General features: G+C 43.3%; 1 protein-coding gene across 1 annotated transcript in view; it reads left to right on the top strand.

Annotated features, from left to right (window-relative positions):
• Positions 1–20,677, top strand: part of LOC137369758 (A disintegrin and metalloproteinase with thrombospondin motifs 12-like) — a 780,536-nt gene that overhangs the window by 29,919 nt on the left and 729,940 nt on the right. The window lies entirely within an intron of this gene.

Genomic DNA, 20,677 nt, shown 5'->3' with positions numbered 1-20,677 from the left:
GGGTTGCTAACCAGGTTAATAGGGCTGTTAAGAAGGCATATGGTGTGTTAGCTTTTATTAGTAGGGGGGTCGAGTTTCGGAGCCACGAGGTCATGCTGCAGCTGTACAAAACTCTGGTGAGACCGCACCTGGAGTATTGCGTGCAGTTCTGGTCACCGCATTATAGGAAGGATGTGGAAGCTATGGAAAGGGTGCAGAGGAGATTTACTAGGATGTTGCCTGGTATGGAGGGAAGGTCTTACGAGGAAAGGCTGAGGGACTTGAGGTTGTTTTCGTTGGAGAGAAGGAGGAGGAGAGGTGACTTAATAGAGACATATAAGATAATCAGAGGGTTAGATAGGGTGGATAGTGAGCGTCTTTTTCCTCGGATGGTGATGGCAAACACGAGGGGACATAGCTTCAAGTTGAGGGGTGATAGATATCGGACAGATGTGAGAGGTAGTTTCTTTACTCAGAGAGTAGTAAGGGCGTGGAACGCCCTGCCTGCAGCAGTAGAAGATTCGCCAACTTTAAGGGCATTTAAGTGGACATTGGATAGACACATGGATGAAAATGGAATAGTGTAGGTCAGATGGTTTCACAAGTCGGCGCAACATCGAGGGCCGAAGGGCCTGTACTGCGCTGTAATGTTCTAAAAAAAACCGAATCACTTTTGCAGGGACGACAGGGGATATATTTTACATAATCTTCTCTTCCCTTTTTGAAGTGTTCCCACGTTATGTATAGCTTCCTGGCTGAAAGAATGTGCGAGTATCCTCCTAGTCTGCCTGCACTAATGCTGCTGCGTTGCTAGGAACAAGTAATGTGGAAAGGAAGCTTGGGATGACTTGCCTCTTTGCCCCCTCTTTCTCTGTGTGAAAATAAATACCTGGGGCCTCACCAGGGGGGAACAGACAAGGACGGGGCCTGAAAAGACTGGCGCTGGCCAGCGTGCCGGTTTCCTGCTGTCATTCCCGGCACCAGCTATTTTCGTGGAAATGGGTTTGGGGCGGGCAGGGTTACCAGCCCCCATGCGGTGGATAGCCAATTAGGCTTGTTAAGACCCTTGTTAAGAGCAGTTAAAGGAGGCCAACTGGAGTTTTCGAGTCGGCCTCTAGTTTTCCACACTAGCAGTGTAAGAAATGGCCGTCTAATAACCTTATAAAATTTTAAGAAAATGAATTCAATATTATAGAAATACCCTCTCTCTCTTATTAAGAAAGATTCTGTAGCAGTCTGCCAGAGCTGACAGACACAGGAGAGCGTAGGCTTGTTATCTCTGCCAAGGTCATGACCCTAGCACAGGCTCTGAAACAAGACATTCCTAAAGTTACTAAGATGGAGCCCCGTATCCTCTTCAGACAAGTCTCTGGCAGGTTTACAAATGGTACCTAGCAAGCAATAAACCACAAGGTGACTTCAAGGGGCAGAGTGATGGGCATGGGAGGAATTCACTTTTTTAAACCTGTCCCTTGATGATTGGGCAATTGGAACTGAACAAGTAATTGACATAGGGTAAACTACTAGCCCCAGAAATAAAGTATATAAACAGGGGCTTAGGACAGACATCTTCAGTCTTTTACAGAAGGGGAAAGAGCTTCTCAAGGTGGATCCATGCTGGTGCCAGCCTAACACTTTGGTTAGCTCAAGAAGACTGAGGACCCCAAGGACGAAATAGATCATGAACACCTCACCTGCCACATCCATAGGAACATAGGACATAAGACTTATGAGCAGAAGTAGGCCATTCGGCCCTTCAAACCTGCTCTACCATTCAATAAGATCATGACTGATCTGGTTGTAGTCTCAACTCCACTTTCCTGTCTGCCCTGCCCATAACCCTTGACTCCCTTGTCTATCAAAAATCTGTCTAACTCAGCCTTGAATAAATTCAATGACCCACCCTCCACTGCTTTCTGGGGAAGAGAATTCCAAAGACAAACAACCCTGTGAGAGAAAAAAAATTCTCCTCATCTCTGTGTTAAAAGGAGATCTCTTACTTTTAAACTGTGTTCCCTAGTTCTAGTCTCCCCCGCAAGAGGAAACATCCTCCCAGTATCCACTCTATCAAGTCCCCTCAGGATCTTCTATGTTTCAATGAGATCCACCTCATTCTTCTAAACTCCAATAGGTATAGACCCAACCCTGTTCAAACTCTCTTCATAAGATAAGCCCTTCATCCCCTTGCAATAAATGCCAACATTCCATTTGCCTTCTGAATCACTTGCTGCATTTGCATACTAACTTTTTGTGATTCATGTGCCAGGACATCCAGATCCCTCTGCACCGCCAAGTTCTGCAATCTCTCTCCAATTAAATACCATACTGCTTTTCTATTCTTCCTGCCAAAGTGGGCAAGTTCACATTTTCCCACAGTATACTCCATCTGCAAAATTTTCCCCCACTCACTTAACCTATCTATACCCCTTTGTAGACTCTTTGCCTCCTCTTGACAACTTACTTTCCTTCCTATCTTGGTGTCATCGGCAAATTTAGCTACGATACATTTGGTCCCTTCATCCAAGTCGTTAATATAGATTGTAAATAGTTGAGGCCGCAGCACTGATCCCTGAGGTACTCCACTAGTTGTAGCTTGCCAACCCAAAAAAAGGACCCATTTATCCCTACTCTCTGCTTCCGGTTAGCTAACAAATCCTTTGTTCATGCTAATATGTTACCCCTACACCATGTGCTCTTATCTTGTGTAGTAAAGTATATCACATCTACAGGTTCCCTTTCATCCACCTTGCTTGTTACTTCCTCAAAGAACTCTTAAAAATTGGTTAAACACGATATCCATTTCACAAAACCATGTTGACTCTGATGATGATTTTCTAAGTATCCTTCGATAATCTCCTTAATAATGGATTCCAGCATTTTCCCAATGACAAATGTTAGGCTAACCGGCCTATAGTTTTCTGCTTGCTGTCTCCCTCCTTTCTTGATTAAAGGTGTTAGATTTGCTATTTTCCAATCTATTGGGACCCTTCCAGAATCCGAGGAATTTTGGAAGATTACAACCAATGCCTCTACTGTCTCTGCAGCCACTTCTTTTAAGACTCCAGGATGAAGACCACCTGGTCCTGGGGACTTGTCAGCTTTTAGGTTAATTGTTTTCCCAGCACCTTTTCCCTGTGATGATGATTGTTTTAAGTTCCTCCCTCCCTTTCACCTCTTGATTTTCCAGTAACTTTGGGAAATTTTCTAAGTCTTTTACAGTGAAAACAAAATACCCGCTCAACGCCTCCGCCATTTCCGTGTTTTCCATTAGTAATTCTCCAGACTCACTCTGCAGAGGACCAACACTGGCTTTAGTTACTCTTTTCCTATTTAAATACTTGTAGTTGGGGAGACTGCAAAACACCATTCTGCCCCACCATCTGATGTGGGATCGGTAACCCATTCAACCTATTACAGGTCGTATGTCTACTACATACATAAGAACCTAAGAACTAGGAGCAGGAATAGGCAATTCAGCCCCTTGAGCCTGCTCTGTCATTCAATACGATCATGGCTGATCTCATCTTGGCCTCAACTCCACTTTCCTGCCCGTTCTCCATAACCCTTCAACCCATTACTAATTAAAAATCTGTCCATCTCCTCCTTAAATCTACTCAATGTCCCGGTATCCACCGCACTCTGGGGTAGTGAATTCCACGGACTCACGACCCTTTGAGAGAAGTAATTTCTCCTCATCTCTGTTTTAAATATGCTCAATAGAGTGGTCAAGAAGGCATACGGCATGCTTTCCTTCATCGGACGGGGTATTGAGTACAAGAGTTGGCAGGTCATGTTACAGTTGTATAAGACTTTGGTTCGGCCACATTTGGAATACTGCGTGCAGTTCTGGTCGCCACATTACCAAAAGGATGTAGATGCTTTGGAGAGGGTGCAGAGGAGGTTCACCAGGATGTTGCCTGGTATAGAGGGCGCTAGCTATGAAGAGAGGTTGAGTAGATTAGGATTATTTTCATTAGAAAGACGGAGGTTGAGGGGGGACCTGATTGAGGTGTACAAAATCATGAGATGTATAGACAGGGTGGATAGCAAGAAGCTTTTTCCCAGAGTGGGGGATTCAGTTACTAGGGGTCACGAGTTCAAAGTGAAAGGGGAAAAGTTTAGGGGGGATATGCGTGGAAAGTTCTTTACGCAGAGGGTGGTGGGTGCCTGGAACGCGTTGCCAGCGGAGGTGGTAGACGCGGGCACGATAGCGTCTTTTAAGATGTATCTAGACAGATACATGAATGGTCAGGAAGCAAAGAGATACAGACCCTTAGAAAATAGGCGACAGGTTTAGATAGAGGATCTGGATCGGCGCAGGCTTGGAGGGCCGAAGGGCCTGTTCCTGTGCTGTAATTTTCTTTGTTCTTTGTTCTTTGTACTCCTTATCCTAAAACTATGACCTCTTGTTCTAGATTGCCCCACCAGAGGAATCATCCTCTCTACATCTACTTTGTCAATCCCCTTAATCATCTTATATACCTCAATTAGATCCCCTCTCATTCTTCCAAACTCTAGAGACTAAAGGCTGAAACTACTCAATCTCGCTTCATAAGACAAACCCCTCATCTCTGGAATCAATCTAGTGAACCTCCTCTGAACTGCCTCCAATGCAACAACATCCCTCCTCAAGTAAGGGGACCAAAACTGTACGCAGTACTCCAGGTGCGGTCTCACTAATGCCTTGTACAGTTGCAGCAACAGTTCTCTACTTTTATACTCTATTCCTTTAGCAATAAATGCCAAAATTCCATTTGCCTTCCTTATTACCTGCTGCACCTGCATACTAGTTTTCTGCGATTCATGCACGAGGACACCCAGATCCCTCTGCACTGAAGGACTCTGAGGTTTCTCTCCATTTAGATAATTTGTCTTTCTATTCTTCTGACCAAAATGGGTAACTTCACACTTATCCACGTTAAACTTCATCTGTCAAATTTGGCCCTTTCACCTAACCTATCCATATCCATTTGTAGATTTCTCATTTCTTTATTGCACTTACTATCCCACCTATTTTAGTGTCATCTGAAAATTTGGCTATAGTACCTTCTATCCCTGCATCCAAGTCATTTATATAGATTGTAAATAGTTGGGGCTCGAGGACCGAACCCTGTGGCACCCCACTAGCTACATCTTGCCAACCAGAAAAGGACCCATTTATCTCGACTGTTTTCTGTTGGTTAGCCAATCCTCTATCCAAGCTAATAAATTGCCCCTAACCCCATGTGATCTTACCTTGTGTATTAACCTTTTGTGTGGCACCTTATCAAATGCCTTCTCGAAGTCCAGACATACTACATCTACAGGATCCCCATTATCCATTTAACTTGTTACATCTTCAAAGAACTCTAGCAAATTAGTCAAACATGATTTACCCTTCACAAAACCATGTTGACTCTGATGGATTGCGTTTTGACTTTCTAAATGTCCTGTTATTACTTCCTTAATAGTGGATTCTAACTATTTCCCAACGACAGATGTTAAACTAACTGGTCTATAGTTTTCTACTTTTTGTCTCCCTCCTTTTTTGAATAAGGGCATTATATTAGCATTTTTCCAATCCACTGGAACATTTCCCGCATCTAGGGAATTTTGGAGTATTATAACCAATGGATCCACATCTCCGCTGCCACTTCCTTTAAGACCCTAAGATATAGGCTATCAGGCCCTGGGCACCTGTCTGCCTTCAATCCCAATAGTTTGCTCAGTACTTTTTTCTTAGTGATGATGATTGTTCTAAGTTCCTTCCTTTCAATAACCTCTGCATTACTTGTTACAATTGGGATGGTACTAGTGTCCTCCACCATGAAAACTGAGGCAGAAAACTGAGGCAACATACTGATTTAGTGTCTCTGCCATTTCTGTGTTCCCCACAATTAACTCCCCAGTCTCATCCTCCAAGGGACTAACATTTACTTTAGCTACTCTCTTCCCTTTTATATACTTATAGAAGCTTTTGCTATCCGTTTTTATATTTTGCGCTAGTTTTCTTTCATAATTTACCTTTGCTGTTTTTATATTACTTTTTTCGTAACCCTTTGTTAATCTTTAAAAGTTTCCCAATCTTCCAGCCTGCCACTGGCTTTTGCAATATGGTGTGCCTTAGTTTTTGTCTTTATATTATCCTTAACGTCCTTGCTTAGTCGTGGATGTTTTTCCCCCTCTTACAATCTTTCTTCCTCTCTGGAATATATTTTAGTTGGAAGGAATTGAATATCTGCTTGAACATCTGCCACTGCTCCTCTCTGTCCTACCTTTTAGTCTTCCTGCCCAGTCCACTAGGGTCAAATCTGTCCTCATGCCTATGTAATTACCTTTGTTTAACCCCAGAACGCTAGTATGGGACTCCAGTTTCTCGCCTTCAAACTGAATTTGAAATTCTAGCATGCTATGATCACTCTTCCCTAGAGGATCCTTAACTATGAGATCATTAATTAATCCCACCTCATTACACAATACCAAATCTAGAATAGACTGCTCCCTGGTTGGTTCCGCAACATATTGCTCCAAAAAAACTATGAGATCATTAATTAATCCCACCTCATTACACAATACCAAATCTAGAATAGACTGCTCCCTGGTTGGTTCCACAACATATTGCTCCAAAAAACAATCTCTAATACATTCAATGAACTCTCCCTCGAGGCTACCTTTGCCAATTTGTCCAGTCTATAGGCATATTAAAATCACCCATGATTATTGCCGTACCTTTCTTACAAACCCTCAGTATTTCCTGGTTTATACTGTGCTCCACTGCGGAACTACTGTTTGGGGACCTATAGATTACTCCCACCAGGGTCTTCTTTCCCTTGCTATTTCTTATTGCTACCCAGACTGATTCTACGTCTTGATCTCCAGTATCTATATCATTTCTCACTACAGAACCTGATCTCTTCCTTTACTAACAAAGCTAGACCACCTCCTTTTCCTTCCTGCCTATCCTTCCGAAATACTGAGTACCCTTGGATATTCAGTTCCCAAAACTGGTTTCCCTGCAACCATGTCTCCGTAATTGCCACTAAATCATACCCATTCATCTCTATTTGCGCTGTTAACTTATTAATTTTATTCTGAATGCTTCATGCATTCAGATACAAAGCCTTTAAGTTTGTTATATTATCAAATTTCCCTACTCTTGTACGATTCCTTGGTGCAATATGACGTTAACAAGTTCTGTTCCTACCTTTTATTTTCTGGTAACAATCAACCTCATCACTAACCTGTACTCCTACCTCTCCTTTAACTTTGACTTCCTAATTTTCCATGCAACTGAACCCTCCCCCCCAGTATTTAGTTTAAACCCCTATCTACAACCCTAATTATGCAATTCGCCAGGACTCTGGTCCCAGCATGATTCAGTTGGAGCCCATCCCATTGGAACAGCTCCCTCCTTCCCCAGTACTAGTGCCAATGTCCCATGAATTCAAACCCATTCCTCCCACACCAATCTTTGAGGCAAGCATTTACCTCTTTAATCTTATTGACCCTTTGCCAATTAGCGTGTGGCTCAGGTAGTAATCCAGAGATTATTACCTTTTTGGTTCTGCTTTTTAATTTCGCCCCTAGCTGCTCATATTCCCTCAGCAAAACCTCTATTCTCGTTCTACCTATATCGTTGGTACCTATGTGGACCACGACAACTGGATCTTTCCCCTCCCACTCCAAGTTCCTCTGCAGCCCAGATGAGATATCCTGAACCCTGGCACCAGGTCGGCAACAGAGCCTTCGGGACTCTCGATCCTGGCCACAGGGAACAGTGTCTATGCCCCTAACTATACTATCCCCGATTATGACTCCATTTCTCTTTTCTCCCCCCACTTGAATGGCCCCCTGTACCATGGTGCTGTGGTCAGTTTGCTTCAACACAGGGAGCAAGAATCTCAAACCTGTTGGACAAGGACAAGGGCTGAGGGATCCTCCTGGATCCCTCTACCTGCCTCACTCATAGTCACACCCTCCTGTCCCTGACCACTGGCCGAATTCAAGGTAGTTAATCTAAGGGGTGTGACTGCCTCCTGAAACACAGCGTCCAAGTAATTCTCCCCCTCCCTGATGTGTCGCAGTGTCCAAAGCTCAGACTCCAGCTCATCAATGCTGAGCCGGCGTTCCTCGAGTAGCCAACACTTGTCACAGATGTGTTCACCAGGAACTACAATGGGGCCCATCAGCTCCCACATCATGCAGGTACGACACATCGCCTGGCCCTGCATCTCTATTTTATTTAATTTAATTAGATTTTAATTTGTTTTTTAAATTTCCAACTGGTCTTTAGTTTTTAATCTGTACAATATTTCTCCTATTCACCTTTAATCTTAAATCAATTTAGAATAAGTAATTCAAATTAGCAGTTACTTACCAACCAATGAATTTACGGTTTTCCTGTGATGTCACTCTTTGTTTTTTTTTCACTCTGTTTTTACCCCCTTAAATTACCCAAAAATTAGATTATTTACACCAGGAACCTTCATTCCCTAAAAAAAACTTTCTACTGTATTAAAAAAGAACTATAGACCTTTCTCTAGTTCCTGACCGAGCTATTTCGAGTTATTTCCTCACAGCTGTTACTCACCAACCAATCACCTTGCAGCTTTCCTGTGGTGTCACAGTTGAATTTTTTTCAGACTTCCGGCGCACCTGGACTGCTCTCACACAGGTCCAATTGCTCTCCGGCTCCGCTCTCGCTGTTTCCTGCTCGCTGAGTGAACACTCTCTCTCTCTCTCTCTCTCTTTATGCTCCGGCTCCGCTCTCGCTCTTTCCCGCTCGCTGAGTGAACTCTCGCTCTCTCTCCCCGTCTCTTTATGCTCCGGCTCCGCTCTCGCTGTGTCCCGCTCGCTGAGTGAACTCTCGCTCTCTCTCCCGGTCTCTTTATGCTCCGGCTCCGCTCTCGCTTTGTCCCGCTCGCTGGGTGAACTCATGCTCTCTCTCCCTGTCTCTTTATGCTCTGGCTCCGCTCTTGCTGTGTCCCACTCGCTGAGTGAACTCCCTCTCTCTCTCCCGGTCTATTTATGCTCTGGCTCCGCTCTCACTGTGTCCTGCTTGCTGAGTGAACTCTCGCTTCTCTCCCTGTCGCTTTATGCTCCGGCTCCGCTCTCGCTGTGTTCCGCTCACTGGGCGAACTCACTCTCTCTCTCCCGGTCTCTTTATGCTCCGGCTCCGCTCTCGCTGTGTTCCGCTCACTGGGTGAACTCACTCTCTCTCTCCCGGTCTCTTTATGCTCCGGCTCCGCTCTCGCTGTGTCCCGCTCACTGGGTGAACTCTCGCTCTCTCTCCCTGCCTCTTTATGCTTCGGCTCCGCTCTCGCTCTTTCCCGCTCGTCTTCTCTGTCGCTTTAGCTTGTGCATCATCATATTTAAACTCCTTCTTAATATGCATTATATTTAAGCTGTTGCTTCTTAATAAGCTACTTTAAAATCACATTATGAGCTCGACCTCCTTCTTTGGTTATCTGTGACTCCCAAACCTAAATCTTACAGTGGGGGCCAGTTTAGTTGCCAGCAGGCCAGTGCTCCAGGCAGGCCTGGAGGCCCTCCCTGCCTGTCTGGATGCAAGAGCAGCCACATGCTTCCCTGTAGAGGGGCTGCTCCACTCCCCTAACCTGGCTGCAAGCATTGTTTTTTAATTAAAATTTTTAAAATGTTGGTTAGAGGGCAGCTCCATGTTGAAGTGCCCACTCTGTCACTTACCTGCCATCACAGCCTGCCACTCCTCTCCAGCTGGAAGGCCATTGATTGGCCCTCCAGCTCTGAGAGCCCACACACCGCCCTTAATTGGACAGGGAAACTCTTTCCATGCCAATTAAGAGGGCATCTCCATGAAAATCCCAATGAGTGACTGCTTCCCCCTGGGGGCGCATTCAGGAAAATCCAGCCCCTGATCTCTGCTCTGCTTCTCTCCCAAGGTAAAGCTGCAGCAACAGTAAAAGCTTGTACCAATGGGACATTTATTTGATTTGGATGAAAATACCAACATTAACTGCTTCCCTGTAGTAAATTGTAGGCACAGTCTAGCAGCTTAACATTTCATGGTGGACAGTGTTGGTGCACCAGTGCCTTGCAGTGCTGCATGAAGGATAGCATTCATTTCTCGGCTCTTGCTTTTTATTTCCGAAATAATGTCATGAAATTAACTGGTAAGTATTAAAAAAAAATGATTCATTTCTGCCTTGCAAAAGAGGGAGGAAAGCAACAGAATTTCACTTTCTGCTTGACTTGCATTGCAAGGTGATAAAAAGTTGCTGCAAGCTCTGATTTCCATTAAGTAACCCTGAATTAACATCAGACAGCAGAAGCTGTTGAGTTATGTAGCAATGTCTGTGAAATACAATACAAGTACTGGCTGACCAGGCTGTCAATAAATAGTTGGTTGCCTGGAGATTTGCTGTTTCACCTTTCCACTTGAACATTTACGTAAAACAGCAGATGGAGCGGCTTGTGATTTTTCAGCTTCATCTAATTCAAGGGTGAGGATTTAGTCCACTGCCATGTCTGAAATGTATTATTTTACTAATAGAAGTTCAATGAAGGGCATCCATTTATAACAGTAAAATCATGAAAATAATCACCTTTTACAGATGTGTCTCCCTATTCACAATTGCATATTAAACACTTGTGGCAACATTTATGAGGTGAAATACAAAGGACACAGTTGTTGTTTTAAACAAACAAAGCTGCTTAAACAGGAGTCTAGTGAAACTGGAGAAGTGAAATGTTGGGATAGGCTTCACAAATCTATAAAACGGTGATGCTCAGCACTCTGTTTTGCAAAATTAATTTTCATTGATTTTTTTTTGGGGTGTCATAAAAATGGCATTTGCCGGGGAAGAGTGAGCTAAAGAGTTGGGGGTTTTACAATAAGTCTTGATTTCATCACATATAAGGTGCAACGAGGAGGGAAGCTATTAATCTTACGCAGTTCGAATTCATGAGGAATGGTATATAAGTGCAAGCTGTTGTAAAATGGGAAGGATCACAGCAGAAAGTGAATAAGAGAAACTTGCCAGAAACTGGAAGAGATGGCAGCTGCAGTAACTGTTCAGAATAGAGGGGCTAAATCATGCCATGGAGGAAGTTGAAATATTAGAGGAAATTATGTGATGGGGGAAGGAGAAGGGCAGATAGTCTCGGGTACCGTACCCTTAATCATTAGCTGAATTGTGCAGGCTGGAATTTTACAATGGGTTATACTGCTGTCACTTGAGACTCTCAATAACAGCATAGAATAAATTAATTGTAGGCTTGAAAATTTGATTACTGAGTACTGGCCTTTCCTGTCCCTCATTTTATGATGGCAAATAGTGGTGATGCTGTGTGTAAATACATGGTCCGCTATTAACTGCATCTGACCCGGCAAATGCGAGTGCTATGTAAAACTCCCAGCATGTATCCACTCTAATTTCCTTCTCTCCTAAAAGATCAAGGCTAGGTCCACACAAAGAATGGCTCTCCAATTCTGCTTTCCCCCTACTCCTGCAAGGCACCCTACCCCATTTTTGCTTAGCCCTTCTCTCCTCTTTCAAAGCACTGTTCTTGGAATCTTTTCTTTCTTTCCCTACACAAAGCATTACTCTTGGATTACCTTCACAGAATCACAGAATTTTACAGCACAGAAGGAGGGCATTCGGCTCTCTGAATTTTTATTTATTCATGGGATGTGGGCATCGCTGGCTAGGACAGCCTTTATTGCCCACCCCTAATTGCCCTTGAGAATGTATGGTGAACTGCCTTCTTGAGCCGCTGCAGTCCATTTGGGGTAGGTACACCCACACTGCTGTTAGGAAGGGAGTTCCAGGATTTTGACCCAGCAACAGTGAAGGAACAGCGATATAGTTCCAAGTCAGGATGATGTGTGGCTTGGAGGGGAACTTGCAGGTGGTGGTGTTTCCATGCAACTGCTGCCCTTGTTCTTCTAGGTGATAGAAGTTGTGGATTTGGAAGGTGCTGTCTAAGGAGCCTTGGTGCATTGCTGCAGTGCATCTTGTAGATGGTACACACTGCTGCCACTGTGCATCGGTGGTGAAGGGAGTGAATATTTGTGCATGGTGTGCCAATCAAGCGGGCTGTTTTGTTCTGGATGGTGTCGAACTTTCTGAGTTCTTGTTGGAGCTGTACCCATCCAGGCAAGTGGAGAATATTCCATCACACTCCTGACTTGTGCCTTGTAGATGGTGGACAGGCTTTGGGGAGTCAGGAGGTGATTTACTTGCCACAGGATCCCTAGCCTCTGACCTGCTCTTGTAGCCACAGTATTTATATGGCTACTCCAGTTCAGTTTCTGGTCAATGGTAACCCCCAGGACGTTGATAATGGGGGATTCAGCGATGGTAATGCCATTGAATGTCAAGGGGAGATGGTTAGATTCTCTCTTGTTGGAGATAGTCAATGCCTGGTACTTGTGTGATACGAATGTTACTTGCTACTTATCATCCCAAGCTTGGATATTGTTCAGGTCTTGCTGCATTTCTACACAGACTACTTCAGTATCTGAGGAGTTGTGAAAGGTGCTGAACATTGTGCTATCATCAGCGAATATCCCCACTTCTGACCTTATGATTGAAGGACGGTCATTGATGAAGCAGCTGAAGATGGTTGTGCCTAGGACACTACCCTGAGGAACTCCTGCAGTGATGTTCTGGAGCTGAGATGATCGAACTCCAACAACCACAACCATCTTCCTTTGTGCCAGGTATGACTCCAACCAGCGGAAAGTTTTTCCCCTGATTCCCATTGACCACTGTTTTGCTACGGCTCCTTGATGCTGTACTCGGTCAAATGCTGCCTTGATGTCAAGGGCAGTAACTGCCACCTCACCTCTTGAAATCAGCTCTTTTGTCCATGTTTGAACCAAGGCTGTAATGAGGTCAGGAGCTGAGTGGCCCTGGCGGAACCCAAACTGAGCATCGCTGAGCAGATTATTGCTAAGCAAGTGCCGCTTGATAGCACTGTCTACGACACCTTCCATGAGCAATTCACTTATTGCCATTCCCCCGCCTTCTCCCGTAACCCTGCAAATTCTTCCTTTTCAGATAACAGTCTAATTCCATTTTGAAAGCCTCAATTGAACCTGCCTCCACCACACTCTTTGGCAGTGCTTTCCAGATCCAAACCATGTCGTCATTGCTTATTTTATCAATTACCTTAAATCTGTGCCCTCTCGTTCTCGATCCTTTCATGAGTGGGAACAGTTTTTTCCTATCTACTCTGCCCAGACCCCGCATGGTTTTGAATACCTCTATCAAATCTCCTCTCAGCCTTCTCTTCTCCAAGGAAAACAGTCCCAACTTCTCCAATCTTCGTAAATGAAGTTGCTCATCCCTGGAACGATTCTCGTGAATCTTTTCCACTCTGCACTCTCTCCTATGTTTTCACATCTTTCCTACAGGTCGGTGCCCAAAACTGGATGCAATACTCCAATTGAGGCTGCACCACAGTTTTATACAAGTTTAATATAACCTCCTTGCTCTAGTACACTGTGCCCCTATTAATAAAGCGCAGGATACTGTATGCTTTATTAACTGCTCTCTCAACCTGTCCTGCCACCTTCAATGACTTATGCACATGCACCCCCTTCAGAATTGTACTGTTTATTTTATAATGTCGCTCCATATTCTTCCTACCAAAATGAATCACTTCACACTTCTCTGCATTGAACTTCATCTGCCGCTTGTCCACCCATTCCACCAACTTGTCTGTGTGTGTCCTTTTGAAGTTCTACACTATCTTCCTCACAGTTCACAATGTTTCCAAGTTTTGTAGATCCATAAATTTTGAAATTGTGCCCTGTGCACCAAGGTCTAGATCATCAATATATATCAGGAAGAGCAAGTGTCCCAACACTGAACCTTGGGGAACTCCACTACGAACCGTCCTCCAGTCCAAAAAAATCCATTAATCACCCTGAGCTTTTGGTTGCTTGCCATTTTAATTCACCACCCTGCTCTCACGCCCATTTTTCTGACATTGGCCTGTTACAGCGTTCCTATGAAGCTCAACATAAGCTTGAAGAACAGCACCTCATTTTCCGATTAGGCACTCTACAGACTTCTGGACTCAACTATGAGTTCAACAGTTTCAGAACATGACTGCCATTTTTTAACTCTCTGTTTTTAATTTTTTCTTAACTTTTTAAATGTTATTTTATTTTCTAACCATGTGCCTGTCTTAAACTTGTTTTTATGGTTTTGCTTTCGGACAGATCTGTTCATTATTCTGCCATTGGCTGGCTGGCAGAAAACAGAGAGTATGCATAAACATGTCCTTTTCTGATTGGCAGGATGTGACGAGCAGAGTCCCGCAGGGGTCTGTGTTGGGGCCTCAACTTTTTACAATTTATATCAATGACTTAGATGAGGGGAGAGATGGCTTGGTAGCTAAATTTGCAGATGACACAAATATAAGTAGGAAAGTATGTTGTGAAGAGGACATAAGGTGGTTGCAGACCAATATAGATAGGTTGAGTGAGTGGGAAAAAATCTGGCAGATGGAGTATAATGTGGGAAAATATGAAGTTGTTCACCTTGGCAGGAAGAATAAAAAAGCAGAGTATTACTTTAACGGAGAATGACTGCAGAATTCCGAGGTGCAGAGGTATCTCATGCATAAGTCACAAAAAGTTAGTATACAGGTACAGCAAGTCATAATGAAGATGAATGGAATGCTATCCTTTATTATAAGAGGAATTGAAAATAAAAGTAAGGATGTTATGCTTCAGTTATACAGGGCATTGGTGAGACCACATCTCAAATACTGTGTGCAGTTTTGGTCTCCTTATTTAAGGAAGGATGTAAATGCGTTGGCGGCGGTTCAGAGGAGATTTACTAGATTGATACCTGGAATGAGCAGGTTGTCTTATGAGGAGAGGTTGGACAGACTAAGCTTATTTTCACTGGAGTTTAGAAGAGTGAGGGGAGACTTGATTGAAGTATGTAAGATCCTGAATGGTCTTGACAAGGTGGATGTGGAAAGCATGTTTCCTCTTGTGGGTGAGTCCAGAACTAGGGGACACTTTTAAAATAAGGGGACGCCTTTTTGGGACAAAGATGAGGAGAAATTTTTTCTCTCGGGGTTGTGCGACTTTGGAACTCTGTGCCTCAGAAGGTGGTGGAGGTGGTCATTGAATATTTTTAAGGCGCAGTTAGATGGATTCTTGTTAGGCAAGGGAATCAGAGGTTATTGGGGTAGATGGGAGTGTGGAATTTGAGGCACAAACAGATCAGCCATGATCTTACTGAATGGTGGAGCAGGCTCGAGGGGCCGAATTTCCTACTTCTGCTCCTAATTTGTGTGTCCGTATGTTTGTATTAGCATTCTCTCTGCACTCATGTTTTGTCTTTTACGACACCTATTGTTCCTTTGCCTTTTGTTCCATGACATCTGTCATTTAATCTCTCCTGCCCTCTGCTCTGTCACACACCTTCCTTTTTGTTCTTTTTTTCCCTCCCCCTTTCAGTTGCTCAAAACCTATTACATTTCTAACCTCGACCAGTTCTGATGAAAGGTCATAGACCTGAAACATTAACTCTGTTTTTCTCTCCACTGGTGCTGCCAGGCCTGCTGAGTATTTCCAGCATTTTCTGTTTTTATTTGCGATTTCCAGCATCTGAGTATCTTGCTTTTTAACCACTACTCTCTGTTTCCTGTCACTCAGCCAATTTCCTATCTATGTTGCTACTGTCCCTTTTATTCCTTGAGCTAAAACTTTGTTCACAAGTCTGTGTCAAATGCCTTTTGGAAGTCCATGTGCACCACATCGGCAGCAATACCCTCATCAACCCTCTCTGTTATCTCTTCAAAAAACGCCAGAAAATTAGTTAAACATGATTTTCCCTTAACCAATCTGTGCTGGCTTTCATTAATTAACCCGCATTTGTCCATGTGACTATACATTTGTCCTGCATTATTGTTTCTAGAAGTTTCCCCACCACCAAAGTTAAATTGACTGGCCTGTAGTTGCTGCGCTTATCTTTACACCCTTTTTTGAACAAGGGTGTAATGTTTGCAATTGTCCATTCCTCTGGCACCACCCCAGAGTCTAAGGAAGACTGGAAAATTTTGTACAGTGCCTCCATGATTTCCATTCTCACTTCCCTCAGTATCCCTAGATGTATCTCATCTGATCCTGGTGTCTTATCAACTTTAAGTACCGACAGCCTATCCAATACATCCTGCTTATCAATTTTAAATCCTTCTAGTTTATTAATTACCTCCTCATTCACCATGATCTGGGTAGCATCTTGTATCTTGGTAAAGACAGATGCAAAGTATTCATTTGATACCTCAGAAATGCCTCCTAATTCCATGCATAAATCCACTTTTTGATTCCTAATCAGCCGCACTCCTCCTTTTACTACCCTTTTACTATTTATATGCCTATAGAAAACTTTGAGATTCCCTTTTATGTTAACTGCCAGTCTCTTTTCATACTGTGTCTTTGCTTCTCTTATTTGCTTTTTCACTCCCCTCTGAACCCCCGTATTCAGCTTGGTTCTCTGCTGACATCTGTCATAAGGATACTTATTTTTTAACTTAATGTCTATCTCTTTCGTCATCCAGGGAACTCTGGATGTGTTTCCCCTACCCTTCCCTTTCGTGGGAATATACCTTGACTGTGTCCAAACTGTCTCTTCTTTGAAGGTAGTCCAATGTTCAGGTTCTGTTTTTCTTGCCAAGCTTTGATTTTCAATTTACCTGGCCCAGATCTATTGAAGTTGGCTTTCTTCCAGTTATTTATTCTTCCTCTAGATTGTTTTTTGCCCTTTTCCATAGCCAACCTAATTATGATACAATGATCACTGTCCCCTAAATGGTCTCCTACTGACCCTTGATCCACTTGGCCCACCTCATTCCCAAGAACCAGGTCTAGCAGTGCTTCCTTCCTCATTGGACTGGAAACATACTGTTGTAGAAAATTTTCCTGAACACACTCCAGAAACTCTTGCCCTTTTCTGCACTTTACACTACTACAATCACAGTCTATATTTGGATAATTAAAGTCCCCCTTTATGACTACTGTATAATTCTTGCACCTCTTTGTAATTTCCTTGCAAATTTGTTCCTCTACATCTTTCGAACTAATTGGTGGCCTATCAACTACACAAAGCAATGTAATTGCATCTTTTTTGTTCTTTAGCTCTAGCCAAATAGATTCTGTCCTTGACCCTTCTGGGACACCTCTCTCCAGCTCTGCAATGCTCTCCTTAATCAATACTGCCGCCCCTTCCCCTTTTCTTCCTTTCCTATCTTGCCTTGTATCCAGGAGTATTTAACACCCAGTCCTGCCCTTCTTTGAGCCAGGTCTCTGTTAGCACCACAGCATCTTATTTCCACATGGCAATCTGCACCTGAACTCACCAAGCTTATTTACCACACTCTGCGCATTCACATGCATGCACAGTGACCCTGATTTCAATTTTATTACTTTCTCCCTTGCTGTAACTCCATTTCATAACTTGCCATTCCCTACTGTAGTGCTATCTACCTCTCGCAGTAATCTGTGCACCTTGGTGTTCCTCTCTTTATTTCTTCGCCCTTTGCATGTATTCCTTTTGGCTATTGCCCCCTCTTATCCCAGCCCCATGCAAAATACTTTCTTCTCCCAGTAATAGATTATCTGTGAAATTTTGTTGGATTTCACTAAGGAGATGAGGAGAAATGTCAATGTTTTTTGGAGGTTTAACATGTGATTATTCCCCAGGATATTAAAAGAAGGAAAGATTTGTATTTATATACTGCCTTCCATGACCTAAGTATATCCCAAAGCACTTTGCAGTCACTGAGCACCTCATGTGTTCCAACATCTCACCTCTCCTTAAAAATCCACATTCTTGCCATGCCCTGCACTCCACCAAGACCCACTCCAATTTTCTGCCTGAGCAATTCCTCATCTTTCATGATTCCAAACTCCATCTCAACTCAGCCTGTCCTCTCTCCTCTACTTTTAGTGCCCCCCCACCTCCCTCTATGTAAACACTTTGAAACATATTCACAGCAAGCCCCTCGACCTTGCCATCTCATGTGGCCTCTCTTTGCTTATTGTCTGAATCACATCAAAACCTATTTCTGATCATTATCTTGTATGCGTCATTGTCTGTGTTTGCCCTTGGAGAAAACATTTCCCCAAGTCACTTTCAAACTCATAACTGCCTATCCTTTGGCCCTTGGTTCTTCATCATATTTCAGAAGCTGATCTTCTCAATCACTCCCTTACCTTTACCTCTTTAAAGCATCTTGGGACATATTCCTATGGTAAAGACAAAGTTGTTTTTGTATGTCATGTAACTCATTGCTATAATGGGATTTTTCAGGTCTGTGTGGGCCTTCTCAAAGGTCTGCTATGACGGCCTTTCCAGGGTTTGCTTGAAGGCTGTGGTTCTTTGCCCAGTCATGGATTGTGTAGTGTTATCCAGTTACACCCCTGTTCAAAAGGGGAGAGGGATAAACCCAACAATTACAGGCTAGTCAGCTGAACGTCAGAGATGGGGAAACTTTAGAGACAATGATCGATGTGGAAAAGTATGGGTCAATAAATAAAGTCAGAATGGATTTGTCGAAGCAAATTGTGTTTGACTAACTTGATTGAGTTCTTTGATGAAGTAAAGGGGAGGATTGATGCGGGTAGTGCGTTTTTTTGTGTATATGGACTTTCAAAAGGTGTTTGATAAATTACCACATAATAGATTTGTTCATAGAATTATGGCACATGGGATGGAAAGGACAATGGCAGCATGGATACAAAATTGGCTAAGGGCAGAAAGCAGGGAGTAGTGGTGAACTGTTTTTATGACAGGGATTTCTACTGTGGTGTCCTCTTGCGATCGGTAGGTATTAGGACCTCTGCTCTTTCCAATATATATTAATGTCCTGGACTTGGGTACACATAACATAACTTCAAAGTTTGCAGATGACACAAAAATGCAGTAAACAATGAAAAGGATAATAATAGACTTCAAGAGGATGTGTGGCAGATGAAATTTAACACAGTGAAGTGATACACTCTGGTAGGAAGAATGAGATTGGCAATATAAGCTATTGCTAAATGGTACAATTTTAAAGGACGTGCAGTAACAGAAAGACTTGGTGTAGGTGCACAAATCTGTAAAGGTGACAGGACAAGTTGAGAAGGCTCTTTAAAAAGCATCTGGGATCCTTGGCTTTATTAATAGAAGCATAGCGTACAAAGACGAGGAAGTTATGTTAAATTTTTATAGAACACTGGTTAGGCCTCAGCTGGGGTACTGTGTTTAATTTTGTGCACATCATTTTAGGAAGGATTCCAAGTCCTTGGAAAGAGTGCAGAAAAATTTGCCAGAATGGTATCAGATGGACTGCAGCAATTCAAGAAGGCGGCTCACCACCACCTTCTCAAGAACAACTAGGGCGGCACAGTGGCGCAGTGGTTAGCACCGCAGCCTCACAGCTCCAGCGACCCGGGTTCAATTCTGGATACTGCCTGTGTGGAGTTTGCAAGTTCTCCCTGTGTCTGCATGGGTTTCCTCCGGGTGCTCCGGTTTCCTCCCACATGCCAAAAGACTTGCAGGTTGATAGGTAAATTGGCCATTATAAATTGCCCCTAGTATAGGTAGGTGGTAGGGAAATATAGGGACAGGTGGGGATGTGGTAGGAGTATGGAATTAGTGTAGGATTAGTGTAAAGGGTGGCTGATGGTCGGCACAGACTCGGTGGGCCGAAGGGCCTGTTTCAGTTCTGTATCCCTAAACTAAACTAAACTAAACTAAAACGAGGGATGGGAAACAAATGCTGGCTTTGCCAGCAACCCTCACATCACATGAAAGAATATAAAAAGGATGGATGCCAATTGAAGGAGCAGGATCTTGTAGGATTTAGGAAAGTTTGGTCCTTGGGGTCATTCCCATTCCTCTATTTGGCTGCTTGAATGTCCTATGCATGTAGTGGAGAGTCCAGTAATTGTACCTCTAAATTCTTCCTTGGGCCCCATAGTAATAATCCAGGCAAGCTCCAGGCACTTACATGTAGCTGTCATGTCAGAGACTTGCCAATTTTGTCCTGAGCTGAGAGCAGGCCAGTAGCAGTCCGCAGTTGTTTTATGGAGCCAGGAGGAGCACTCTTACTCCTTCTGATTGCACAAAAAAAAAACATTTTGTAAGTTTTTGGGAATTTTCTAAAGCTGCTGAAGACCTGGAAATACCAGTTGGAGCTTACACAATGCATTTACTAATTGGCTCAGAAATGAGTAGAGGACTCATTTCGATATTGCCTGCGGCTGTTTCAGGCGGCCATCAGGGCTGCCTTAAAAAGAACTTGACCAATTTAGCAGCAGCCCCAATGCTTGTGCTATTCAGGCATGGGCCTCTGCACCTTTAAGTGGACTGTTTTTCATGAGTTTCTTTGTATTATCTTAAGCAACACAATGAGGTACATGGATTTCAGTTCCTTGAAGATATCTAGAAGGTTAATTAACAGCTAAACTAATATACACAATACAGAGCAAACTATATACAGAACCTTTGTCCAGGTTATTACAGTGCAGAGTGACTAAGGCTTCTAGTTACATGGCTATGTCCTGGTACTTAGCTCATTAGCATACTGAGTTTTTAAAGGGACATCACTCTTAAAGCGATCATACAACATCCCCTTTCTTTCCAAAGAAGTCTCGTAGGCTACAAGTGAAAACACATAAAATTGGACAATATCAAAATTATTTATACAGGGACTGAGATTATGA

The sequence above is a fragment of the Heterodontus francisci genome, chromosome 1 (genome assembly GCF_036365525.1).
Source record: "Heterodontus francisci isolate sHetFra1 chromosome 1, sHetFra1.hap1, whole genome shotgun sequence".
Classification (NCBI taxonomy): Eukaryota; Metazoa; Chordata; class Chondrichthyes; order Heterodontiformes; family Heterodontidae; genus Heterodontus; species Heterodontus francisci.
This window is presented reverse-complemented; position numbering and strand designations above follow the sequence as displayed.